Raw genomic sequence first — 13,094 nt, 5'->3', positions numbered from 1 at the left:
TTGGTTTTAAACTTTTATTTAACTGACCATATTAAAATTAGTAATACATATGTACATCTATAGCAGAAGTAAAAATGATAAAATAGTATAGTATAAGTAGTCAATAGTTATTTATAGTCAATAGGACAATTAATAGACATGTTCGGTAGTGATGAAGAGGAAATAAAGAGACATGAAATTAGGATAAAGTGAATTTGGACGAATAAATGCGGTTTTGTAAATTAAAAATGCCACTTTGACTGAAGAAAAAGATCTTTGATCAATGTGTTTTACCAGTGATGACGTATGGAAAATTTTGAAAAAAAGTGATGACGTATGTGAAACTTGGACATTGAACGCCAAATTGCTACACAAAGTTCAATGCACTTAAAGAAGTATGGAACGTTGTATGCTTGGAATAACGAGTAAACACAAGAAACGAAATACGTGGGAGAGAATGTAGTGGATAGAGGGAAGAGATTAAAATGGCCATAGACGGGTCACGTGGCTAGAAGAATGGATGTAAGGTGGACAAAAGAAGTGCTAGAATGGTACCCGAAAGAATGAAAAATGGTAAAACAATGACTGCTGGGAAGATGGGTAGACGAAATTAGGAAAATGTGTGGGGTTAGATGTATGAGGGTTGCGCAAAACAGAGACAAGTGGAAGCATGTTGGGAAGACCTTCATTCAACAGTGGATGGTGAATGGCTGTGGATGATGATTAAAGTAATTAAATGCAAAAATTAGAACGCTGATAATATAATATGATCTACCCAATATTTATTGCAATGCTAAGCAAATTAAGAAATGCCTTCGGCAGCATGAAAAATGTTTTGTGTTGTCGAAGGTTGTCTATGAAATTGAGATTAAGAGTCCTGCATTCCTATGTTTGGTCGGTGTAGCTGTACGGATGCGAAACGTGGACGCTGTTAGTGGCATCCATGAACAGGATAGAGTCCTTTGAAATGCGCTGTTACCGGAGGATGCTAAACATCTCGTGGAAGGACCATGTAAGAAACGAAACAGTCCTCCAGATTCTTCATAAAAAGAGAGAGCTTCTTGACATGGTGAAGCGCCGTAAGATGGAATACTTTGGCCACATTATTCGCAGCCCCAAATATCGCCTTCTACAAACAATCATAGAAGGGAAAATAGAAGGCAAACGGTGGCTTGGGAGAAATAAGCTCTTTTGGCTCCGGATCATCAGGTCATGGATGGGATTCGGTCTCGAAAAGTTATTTCTGCTTGCCCATGATAGGGAAGAATTCGCACGGGCCATAAACGATGTCTGCCCATGGTAGTCGCCTACGTCAGAATACGGATTCGGCATTAGAAGAAGAAGAAAGCGATTATAAATAAAACATGTATATTTTCAATTATTAAAAAAAATTTAAATTAAATAATTTGATCAAAAAAAACTATAACTTAAATCAATTGAAAAAATTTGTAACAAAATAAAATTTTGGTATTCAAAAGTGCACTTCTCAAAAAGAATACAATTTTCTGGCTAAAAGTGTCCAGCAGGGTTACGCCAACCGCTTGATAATTACTTCCGGTCATTAAATACCGAATCAATTGGACCGAAACCCGTGGGGAGGAGAGACAGAGAGAAAAAGGGACGGCAGCGTTTGTTTGTTTTAGCAGGGGTTGCCAAAGTGAGGGGTCGTGGTCGCGAGAAAAATCCCAAAGCTGCGGAGGCTGGACGCGCAAACCGCTCGGATTGCGCGATCGACGCTAATTTTTCAGCCGAATCGTTCACACGTCCCATTTCAGCGAAAAACCCACGGCTGTGAAATGGACCACTTTTTTAAACGCTTCGTCGACGAAAAAATAAAACGAAATCGCTCTTATATTTTGCCGATTGGCGATCGACCGCGAAATTGACCTTTTGCCGACCACGTCGAAATATAAAACGAGTATATAATACGCTTGTATGGACATAAATACATACATACGTACATATGTACGTATATGTTCGTGGGCATATACTGTATTACGATAAATTAATATATCGATGGGTTTACTTGGTCGTGTTGTATTTTTTTCCTCCCCCTCTTTCTTTCCACGGTCGTATTGAAGACGACGATAAGAGGCGCCAATTTATATAAATCTACAAGTTTAACCCTCGAAAGTTGGACGACAAATTCGTTTCTAAGGAAAGCGTGAGTTTATTTTAGCCCGGTCGTTTATTAGCTTTATATAGCGGATGAATGCAAAAGTGAGACTAAATTCAAGTAAATAATCGACCCTTTATGTAATATTATTATATAAAATACATTTTGATTGTATATTTAATTTTCTAAATGCGTTTATATAATACACTAGTGTTGTGCCCATGTTATATTTATATGCATATACATAAATATAATGCAAGGTAATGAATTCATAGGCACGCGCATGTTTTAATAAAACTTTGAGTGCGTGAATTATTACACGCTCGCCGATCCAAACCGTTCACCCGTTAGAAATGATGAATGAATGTGTGTGTGTCTCCGTGGATGTGTGTATATGTGTCGCTGCCGTGCAGCGCATCGGACGCTGACGTTACCCGTTCCAAGTCAGTTGCTCAATATCAGGAGCACATCTTAGACGCTCCACACTCCCCAACTTCCCCACGTCGTTGCTGTAATTGGTCAAACGTTTTAGTCCATGTAGACCACTTCACGCTGGTTGGTTGTGCGCCTCGTTCGCGTGTATTTATTTTATTAAATATCTCTTGGCACAACATACACTCCTGGCAATCTAAAATATGTATTTTTGAAATCTCCATACTGGTCAACGCGTCCGCCACTTACCCACATACATACATATCGCGTACATTGCGTCCGTTTTTATATATGTATACGTATATTATTATTATTGTTCGAAGAAGCAAGCCATTTGAGTGCTCGAATCAGTCAATTGAAGCAGTATTTACGTCGTATTTAATATATTTTTACGCTTTTTATTTTATGTATTTTATTTTTTGTTTTTATTTATCAAATGTAGGCCATTGTGGCGCATTAGGTTCTTTCTGTAATGCCACAATGGTCCAAAACTAACTATAAATAAATCTAATCTATAATTTGGAAAGAGACTTTGTATGTATGTAAATATCCTTGGTCTTCGTCGTCGTCGTCGTCCGTAGATCGGTGACGTCATCGAACACGTGATTCGATTTTTTTTTTTTCGATCCATGGGCGCCGATTTGTTTTTTTCGTTTCAATGGATTCACCCCCGCGGGGGCGCAAGGCGAGTAGCTTCATGGGGCCCCGCCAGGGGCGCCACAAGGGGCGCAGCCCCGTGGGGCCCCAGCCTCATGGGGCTCAAAAGGGGGCGCCACAAGGGGCGCAGTCCCATGGGGCTCAAAAGGGGGCGCCACGAGGGGCGCAGCCCCGTGGGGCCCCGGGGGGGCCCAGCCTCATGGGGCTCAAAAGGGGGCGCCACAAGGGGCGCAGCCCCGTGGGGCCCCGAAGGGGGCCCGGGGGGCCCAGCCTCATGGGGCGCAGCCCCATGGGGCTCAAAAGGGGGCGCCACGAGGGGCGCAGCCCCGTGGGGCCCCGGGGGGTCCAGCCTCATGGGGCGCAGCCTCATGGGGCGCAGCCCCATGGGGCTCAAAAGGGGGCGCCACATGGGGCTCAAAAGGGGGCGCCACAAGGGGCGCAGCCCCGTGGGGCCCCGAATGGGGGCCCGGGGGGCCCAGCCTCATGGGGCGCAGCCCCATGGGGCTCAAAAGGGGGCGCCACAAGGGGCGCAGCCCCGTGGGGCCCCGAAGGGGGCCCGGGGGGCCCAACCTCATGGGGCGCAAGCCCTAATAGGCATTAACTAAGGGGGGCGAAGCCCTAGACGGCAATTAATCATGGGGGCGCGGAGGGGCGAAGCCCTAAAAGGCAACTGATCATGGGGGCGAAGCCTTAGACGGCATTTAATCATGGGGGCGCGGAGGGGCGAAGCCCTAAAAGGCATTAACTAAGGGGGGCGAAGCCCTAAACGGCAATTAATCTTGGGGGCGCGGGGGGCGAAGCCCTAAAAGGCAACTGATCATGGGGGCGAAGCCTTAGACGGCATTTAATCATGGGGGCGCGGAGGGGCGAAGCCCTAAAAGGCATTAACTAAGGGGGGCGAAGCCCTAAACGGCAATTAATCTTGGGGGCGCGGGGGGCGAAGCCCTAAAAGGCATTAACTAAGGGGGGCGAAGCCCTAGACGGCATTTAATCATGGGGGTGCGGAGGGGCGAAGCCCTAAAAGGCATTAACTAAGGGGGGCGAAGCCCTAAACGGCAATTAATCTTTGGGGCGCGGGGGGCGAAGCCCTAAAAGGCATTAACTTAGGGGGGCGAAGCCCTAGACGGCTTTTAATCATGGGGGCGCGGAGGGGCGAAGCCCTAAAAGGCAACTGATCATGGAGGCGAAGCCCTAAACGGCAATTGCTCATGGGGCGTGGAGGGGCGAAGCCCTAGAAGGCAAAGGCTCAGGGGGGCGCCGAGGGCGAAGCCCTAGAAGGCAAAAAAAAAATTTTGATTTTTTAAAAATTTTTTTTTGATTTTTTTTTATTTTTTTTTTATTTTTTTTTTGATTTTTTTTTTATTTTTTTATTTTTTTTTTTGATTTTTTTTTAATTTTTTTTAATTTTTTTTTTTAATTTTTAAATTTTTTTTTATTTTTTTTTTTTTTTTAATTAAATTAGCTTAGTCATGTTTAAGCGGTTTATATTACAAACACTGAGCGAAGCCGGGTAATACAGCTAGTAAATATATAAATTCGAAAGATAGTTTGTTGGGAGCATCGAAAACAAACGACGACGATATCGATATATGTATGGTTGTTTTATATATTTTTTCCGATTCTTTAATAAAAAAACAAATGAATATTTACTATTAGTTTCACCATGTTTAAGCTGTTTATATTACAACTACCGAGCGAAGCCGGGTAAAAACACTAGTATAATATAATATTATAGTATGATAAATTACATAAATAAAAAAGAGCGCCAACCATTGATATGGAAATCCAGCCACTATTGGTCAAATACTACATAATTAAACTCAGTTACAAAAGTGCACAAGAAATGAGTTTTCTCTAGAGAGTGCATTGGTGGGACAGAATTAATCATAGAGAGATAGACAAATCCCTCGGCATTGAAAGTTAAACCTCTTAGTTGGGACGTTTCTATTTATCTTTTTTATATGTTCTACGAATGAATGAAAAAAAGTCCCATATAAAAATTGTCTTCAATGCCAAATGCGAAATAAGGTCGTGATGGAGACCGATGAAGGATATGGACGGAAGAGATGTTTACAGATGATGTTTAGTACTTTTTTTGAGATAAGTAGAGTCGTGGCTTGTCCGTAGGGATCGTGGCACTGCAACAACCTAATCAAACTATGTAGTATAAGTATTAAAAAAAAAAATTCGGGTATGACCAACCCATGACTTTATCTATGTATTTGAGGAATATAAGAAGGTTACAAAACAAAATTCAATATTGAACCGTACAGACAGATTATGAAATACTATAACTATGACAGCATTTTCGATACAAATTGAGTGTAAATGCATGGAAACTTGCACAAGACAAAAGTTCTACTTCCGGTTGTCAGATTTTGTTCAAATTTTTTTTATTACTTAAAATCACTATCAGTATTATAGTCATTAAATATTAAGAAAATAAAAATAATTTAAAAGGTCAAAATAAAATTATGAAATATTGTTTTAAAAAAAAATCCTTCTTCCGGTTTACGAATTCTGACCAAAACCTTATCAGCTCTAAGTTAGTACATAAAGAATAAAAATATAAATTTTCAGCTTAATACGTTCATCGATGTGGACAGAGTAGTGGGCACAACATTTTTGACATTTTTAAGACGATAAAATTTCACTTCCAGTTCATTAAATTTAGTGATTTTTTTATTACTTTTATTTAAAATTACTATCTTTATTATACACAATAAATATCAAGAAGATCAAAATAATGTAAAAGGTCAAATTAAAATAATGAAAAATTGTTTTTAAAAAAAATACTACTTCCGGTTTACGAATTCTGACTAAAACCTTAGCAGCTCTAAGTTAGTACATAAAAAATATAAATATGAATTTCCAGCTTAATACGCTCAGGGGTGTGGAAACAGTAGTGGGCACAACATTTTTGACATTTCTTAGAGGAAATATCCCACTTCCGGTTTATAAGATTTATTAATTTTTTTTTTCCTCATATTGATACAAGAATTATACTTGATTTATTTCGTGACGAGCACACAAGTTAAAGTGGTCGGAAAAAAAGTGGAAGAAAAATCGAACAAGAATAAACTGCCACTTCCGGTTGACGGATGCTTACCAAATTTTATAAATAACTTGGTATTAAGCTTAGACTTCTAGATATTTTATTTTATTTTATTGTCACAAATCAATACACACTCGCCATTACAGATTTGCTCCAATGCGACGGGTGTACGTTAATGAAATACATAAACAATCAGAAATCAGAAATACAGTAATACATACATATACAATCAGAATATATAGAATATAACAATTAATCAGAAATAATAATCATAGTGACATCTATGGATTTCAGATTACTGTGTATAATTAATACAAATTATACACAGGCAGATTTTTGTGACAACAGGATTAGATTTTTTAATACCAATGTTCAGGAACCGTTTCAGCAATGATCAGATAAAATTGGCAAACTCTGATAGAGAAACGATCGATTTGGAGTCACAAAACCCCCAAATCTAACCAGCAGTGGCGAGGACACGAACCTATGACCTCAGTGATGCTAAATATGTATATACGCTATCACTAAGCCAAACTGCTGGGTGAAATTTCAGTTGAATTAACCAAACGGTTTCTGAGAAAAACATAAAAAACTTTGATTCTCTAGAGTAAAAGTACTACTTCCGGTTCAGATAAAAATATTTAAAAAATATAAGGCTATAAAAATTATTATTACTATTACATTTAAATTATTACTGAATTTCAGTCCGATTCAGTCAGCGGTTTAGGAGATAATTGAATTCAAAAACTTAATTAAAAGAGGACACCTATAAGGGGAGGTACCATTTTCGGTTAATCTAAAAATTGGAAAAAAATTTACGTTGTGTCGATAAGAATTTCAGTAACCGATAGTAAGTTTCAGTTTGATTGTACTAACGGTGGTCAAAACATCCCCAAAATACACAGACACACACATTTTTTCTAGATCATGAAAACGTGATCAGTAATCGATTCTGAGTTCGAATCAGTCAAAATCTCGAGTTCGAATTTTCACATGATCACAAGCCTTCATCTATTGTTGCTACGTACATAGATAAAGTAAAAAACTATAGATAGTACAGAGTGGTTATTGAAAGACTAAAGAGTATGGAGATCCTAAGCGCACTGACGCAGCTTGAGGGTCCATTTTGGAAACTATCAATGGAAACAATTTTTAACTCAGTTTCAGAATTTTCTAAAGCGATGTTCTGGCGATGCCTAATTGAGCAGGGCGATGACGGGTAGAGGCAGATTGATCCTCAAGGACACTGCTGCACAGCTTGAACCTCTTCCGACGATCCAGTTCTTACAAAGTTTCTGAATCATGTTATGGTTATTAGTTGTGTTGTGTTGGTAAATTAATAACGTAGTTTAGAATATAGATAAAGAAGAATTTGCTATATATAATACATACATAAATAAGAAAGGAAGAAGATTTCATAGATATTTTTTAATAGTAATGACGAAAATTTTTGTACCCAGAACTCATGATAGTAAAGATTGATCTAATAAAAAGGCCTTTACAAAAATAGTCAAAATGTATAAATTAATTAATTTTTGTTTTATAATATAAATATTGGCGATACAATTCATATATGTACATACGTATGTATATATGTAAATATAAATTTATCCAAATATTGGAATGGTCTATCTAATGAATTAATTACATCTAGTAACTCAAACCTTTGAAAAATAAAATTTATTTGATGATTTCCTTAAAATCAATGGGTTTTTGTAGTTCTTCTTTTTTCAGTTTATCTGTTGCATTTTTTCTTATTTTTTTTTAATTTTTAATTTAATTTTGCTTTATTTTGAGTCCTTCTTATTTGCACTCTTCACTGTATGCTTGATGGATGGAACTACTCTACCGACCGCCTTAAATAGACATTAAAATGATTAATTAATTAATTATTATTATTATTTATTTTTAATATTATTATTATTTATTTTTATTATTATTATAATTTATTTTTATTATTATCATTATTTATGTACATTTATTTATTTATTTAAAGTTTGGACCGTTGTAGCATTACAGGAATTCCTAATGCGCCACAATGGTCAAAAATATAACAGAAAAGACAAGAAACAAAATAATAAATTAGACATAACAAAAACAAAACATATATATACACAAACAACTAAAAATAATAATTATTATTATTTATTTTATTTGTACATATATGTATGTATACAATTTTTACTTTATTTTCTATCACTATTCAATAATATTGTATTTATTATCTACATATACATATATTATTTATATGGACGGTGGGGATTGCACTAATCGTCTGGAATAAAAAAATATTATTATTTATATTTATTTTTCATTTTTTTGTTTTCGATCATTTTATCTTATATGATATTTGCATTTTTGTAGAATTTTATTTATTAAGAAACGCCTTTGGGTCCATCACTAATGCTACTTTTCCCAAGTATTCTTAAATAAATAAATGATGTACGTACATAATATGTACATATATTATTAGGTAAGATAATCTGACGATCAGCTGTCATACATCATGTCAAATTTCACAACAGTACATTGTTACGAATTCGATTTCCATGACCACAATGATCTCCATTACGTCCGTGCATATGATAAATGACTATACAACATACATACAGGATATATTTGGTCTACCATAATATCATAGCTAAATACTACAAAATTTAATTAACTTATCATGAAATTGAATTAGTTTAATAATATCGTATCATTGCAGGTACTTAATTAATATGCGAGCCTTCACCGCGCAGTCACGGAATTATAAACGACGCACATTAATTAACCTTTAGGCCGCATTGCGTTTCGGACGAGACCAGGACCGCAACGCGTTCAGACCCGAGACCTACATGTAATGTATACATATGTACATATATATTCATATATAAACCGTTTAATTTCGCAGTACCCCGCACTCATACATACATATATATGTACATATACATACAGGGGAGAAACCTTTTGAGACAATGAATCTAGACCGCAGGACCTCACTTGAGCCTTGGCAAGTCTCGACCTCGGGGTCGACCGCGAGTTATGGTTTCGTGAATTTTCATATTGAAATTTGGCGTCTTCGTATGCTGTAAATTTTTTCCAGGATCAAAGTCGAGGGCCGCGGCCATTATGGGGTTAAGCGTCGTGTACCTTTCACCCCTTTGAGATGAATCATGCGAGCCATTAGGGTATGTTTTATGTATGTCCGGTGTACGGCTAGGCCTTGGGGCCTTTGGGGTGTACGTGGGAGGCCCCCATGGTGGCGACGCGGTCTGCGAGTGAATCAATTCATGGTCCGTGTAAAATTTATAACTCACGCGTGAGATAATATTGCGTTATCTTATTAGCCGATGTCGAGAGACGACTCTGGAGGAATCGTCGAAAAATGGGGTTGGTGGAGGGTGAGGTCACGAAAATAAACAGCCTGGGGGCGTGGGCGCCGTAATAGGTTTTTAATTGGAGAGGGGACCCATCGATTCGATCGTGATTCAAATTTTAAACAAGATTTTGATTACGCTCTTCAAGGGGTTGTATTGATTCGTTTCTTCTTCGAAAGTGGGGTCGACCGGAAGAGGATGTTTCAAGTGTGCACGGGCGTACGCTCTCGTGTTGTATTAATTATTATTAAAGTTTTCAAAGCTGTCCTATAATTATATTAAACGCTTGAAATTTGCGTTATTTTTAAACAGGGCGGAAATGCGATTAGGATATTGAAAATTAGCACTTAATTAATTGCGTACATTCATAGATATTTTTTAAAAAAATTCTTAATAAAAATGATGTCTTACTATATTTTTACTAGAATTTTATTTTGAGGAATTCTTTTATTTAAAGGCGGATATAAAATATTTTTCTGAACTAATTTGTATAAAATACAGCATATTATGTTATTTACTTTTTCATATAAAGCAATAAAAATTAAAATGGCATACCTGGAGCCGCGTGACCGAGCGCCGGCATCATGCACAAATTGCTATATGACTTAATTCTAGTATGCTATATGGTAACACTGACAAAACTCAACGAAATAATTTGGTGCACACTTGATATTAAAAAGGTCCCGGTGAAAATAAGTTTAAAATAGCTTCAATATAAAGCGATAAAATCAATGAGCACAAGGTTATTTTACTTTATTTTATTTATATACATATATATATATATATATACCAGGAAGGCCTTACAGGTAAATCCAATGCGCATTAGTAGCCAATTGCAAAAAAAATTATTAGTTTATTATCAAATTAGACTCCCCATGAATTTACAACCTTTCAACTAATTCAACTGATTTTATTTATTTATTGCAGCATTACAGCCATCCCAATGGTTGAAAATATAACAAAGAGAAGAGAGAGAGAGACAAAAAACGGATATATACAGACAAATACATTTATATTTATACATACAATAGTAAAAATAACAGAATACATAGGAGAGAATGTCTTGCTTCCACTCATACATTACATACAATTATAAAAATAATGATGAGTGCAGGCTACCAGACAAAAAGGGAAAAATAATCTCCGACAACCTACGATCCCTAAATTGGAAAATCTCACATTCAGACACAGCAGTATTGAAGTATTAAAATTTTGATACGTTTTAGAAAATTTTGATTTTTTTTTAATCATAGACAAAATGTTGAGTTGAGTTGAGAAATAAACGAATTAACATAAAATTTGGTAGTAAATGATTGTTTTTTAAATTTTGTTTGTAAATGTTGTTTCCTATTAACGAGCAAAACTCAGTTTCCCAAACATGTAGTAGTAAACTATGATTTTGAAGGTATGTATAATGATATTATTGAAAACTTATAAACATATGTATGTATATGACCAGCCTAAAAAAACAAATAGAAAAATGAATAAATTAAAAAAAGTGGAAAATTGAAACTAATTTTATTTATTTTTAAATAAGTTGTTATAAAATATTCCACTGAAATGGCAGATATTTTTCATACTATTCCACAAGTAAGAGAAAATCGTTTAAAACAATGGAAGCAGAGTTGAGAGTAGTCACTCCCGCTGGAGCAATTAATAACATCTCGGGGGAATAACACGCTAGTTTCGTTGCATTCACAATGAATTCCCATTGTTATAATGCTCTGTATAATACAGCGTATTATAAAATATAATGCATACTGAAAAATCGTATTCCAAATATCCGCACTGTCAAATTATAGGGGAAGTTGAGAGAACACATAAAAACACAAGCGAGATGCGGGAGGTTGTACGGGAATGGGGTTTCCGCTGAAACGAACCGACAACACCCCCCTCGTTTTCCAACATAGAAGAGTGTTTCAAAAAGTTGAATTGTGGCAAAATGGACACATAATAATCGCACAGGATAGTGTATTCTTTGCACTCCAAGATGCTACCATTCACTTAGTGCGAGCTCATTGTGGCGAAGACTGCTTTAGCACTTTACTGCGAGCATTAAATTGCCAGTTCCTTTTTATAGCGTCTATTTCGCTCGCCATACAGTGGTCGCTCTGTCTATTAATTTTATACGAGAGAACTGATGATGGTGATAGTGAATTACCCGAACGATGAATAATGAGACTATTTTCCAAGTTTAAATATCGATTGGATTGGCACTAGGCTCCAGCAGGACGCTAATCGTCAGTAAGCTAACCAACCGAGAGGTTTCCGGGCTCAAGCCCTAGGTTGATCTCGATTGAAGAGAATTTATTAGGAGTATTTCAGCAGTGCTGCTGATCAGAATTGGATATATGTGACTCCAAGTTGATCGTTCCCTAAGAAAGTTTGCCAATTTATATGATTTCATTGTTGAAACGGTTCCTCATAAAATTGACAAACCATCCATCCTATCTACTATTTTAATATTTATATATTAATTTATAATTTTTACATTCATACATGTACAAGTTTAATACCATATTTTATTTTTTATTAGATATATGTATACCAGGAAGGCCTAACAGGTAAACCTCAATGCGCCTTCCTAGACAATAATTACAAACATTGCCGCATTTTTTATTACATAAATCGCTGTATTTCGAGAGGCTGAAGAAGACGAAATTAACAATTAATTAATCCATAGAGGATGAGCTATGGAATTAGACTTGTATATAATTTTTTACATATTGTACATAAATCAAATTCAGATATTATTGACATAGCGGGTAGGATGGTTTTTGCCAATTTTATGGAGTAACCGTTTCAACAAATATCTTGCGACTGCAGCCTGTTCCGATAAATAAGAACAACCTACGTACAAATACAAAACATCCCTACGAGGCCTAAATGGAAGAGAGTAGATTAAAATTCCACTCATACATCACATTCAAATTAAGAAAATAATGACCAAATATCCAAGTCTGACCAGCAGCATTAAAGATTATACTCGGAATAAATTATTTTCAAATGAGGTCAGCTCACGGGATCGAACCCGGTGACCTCTCGGTGTTTAATATCAACGCAACCATCGTATACTAAAATAAAATATTATTTTAATTTATTATATTGATTTTTTTAAATTGAAATATATGTACGTTTCTACATATAACAATATAACATCAAATTTTCTCACTTAAACCACATCCAATATGCGAGCTTCAATTTGACGTTATAATATATAAGATTTGATTTATGTACGTTTCGACTCAAAGTGGCGAATATTTCCAAATGTGGCGAATATTTCCAAATGTGGCGAGTACATACAATGTGGCGAATATTTCCTAAACATAATCGCAACCACTGAGCCATACTGCTTGCAATAATGTGTCGCTCAGGAGTAAAACCCGCAATGGAATCATGGTAATAATAATTTAAAATACAGGTATTCCTCGACTTACAAGAAATTTTCTCGGAATTTCATTCAAAACGTCAAAATTTATTAATTATATTCACT

The 13,094-nt window shown here is 36.3% G+C and overlaps 1 protein-coding gene across 1 annotated transcript in view; it reads right to left on the bottom strand.

Moving 5' to 3' along the window:
* LOC143920219 (queuosine 5'-phosphate N-glycosylase/hydrolase) overlaps positions 1–3,100 on the bottom strand; it is a 529,776-nt gene extending 526,676 nt beyond the window's left edge. Inside the window, exon 1 of the mRNA XM_077442987.1 lies at positions 3,024–3,100. The gene's annotated coding sequence lies outside the window, so the exon portion shown is untranslated. The remainder of the gene's footprint in view (positions 1–3,023) is intronic.
* Between the last annotated feature and the right edge of the window lie 9,994 nt (positions 3,101–13,094).

Source organism: Arctopsyche grandis, chromosome 12, assembly GCF_051622035.1.
Source record: "Arctopsyche grandis isolate Sample6627 chromosome 12, ASM5162203v2, whole genome shotgun sequence".
In the NCBI taxonomy this organism is placed as follows: Eukaryota; Metazoa; Arthropoda; class Insecta; order Trichoptera; family Hydropsychidae; genus Arctopsyche; species Arctopsyche grandis.
This window is presented reverse-complemented; position numbering and strand designations above follow the sequence as displayed.